We start from the raw sequence: 235 nt of genomic DNA, 5'->3' as shown, positions 1-235 counted from the left end.
CAAATTATAAATAACCTTTTGTAATTTTTCATATCCTCAGATCCCATGGATACTATATTTAATTCTTCTTAAACTTTTTGTAATATAATTTTAACTCTTAACGTATTTGTTCTATAACCTATTAATTAACTTTTTAACTTCATTACCAATACTCAGATCTAGGCCTTTGCAGCCGATGTCTTGCAAAAGCCGTTTCCAGCCTTTATATATCATGATGATGACAATAATAACAACG

The sequence above is a fragment of the Penaeus monodon genome, chromosome 29, assembly GCF_015228065.2.
Source record: "Penaeus monodon isolate SGIC_2016 chromosome 29, NSTDA_Pmon_1, whole genome shotgun sequence".
Classification (NCBI taxonomy): Eukaryota; Metazoa; Arthropoda; class Malacostraca; order Decapoda; family Penaeidae; genus Penaeus; species Penaeus monodon.
Note: the sequence above shows the minus strand (reverse complement) of the source record.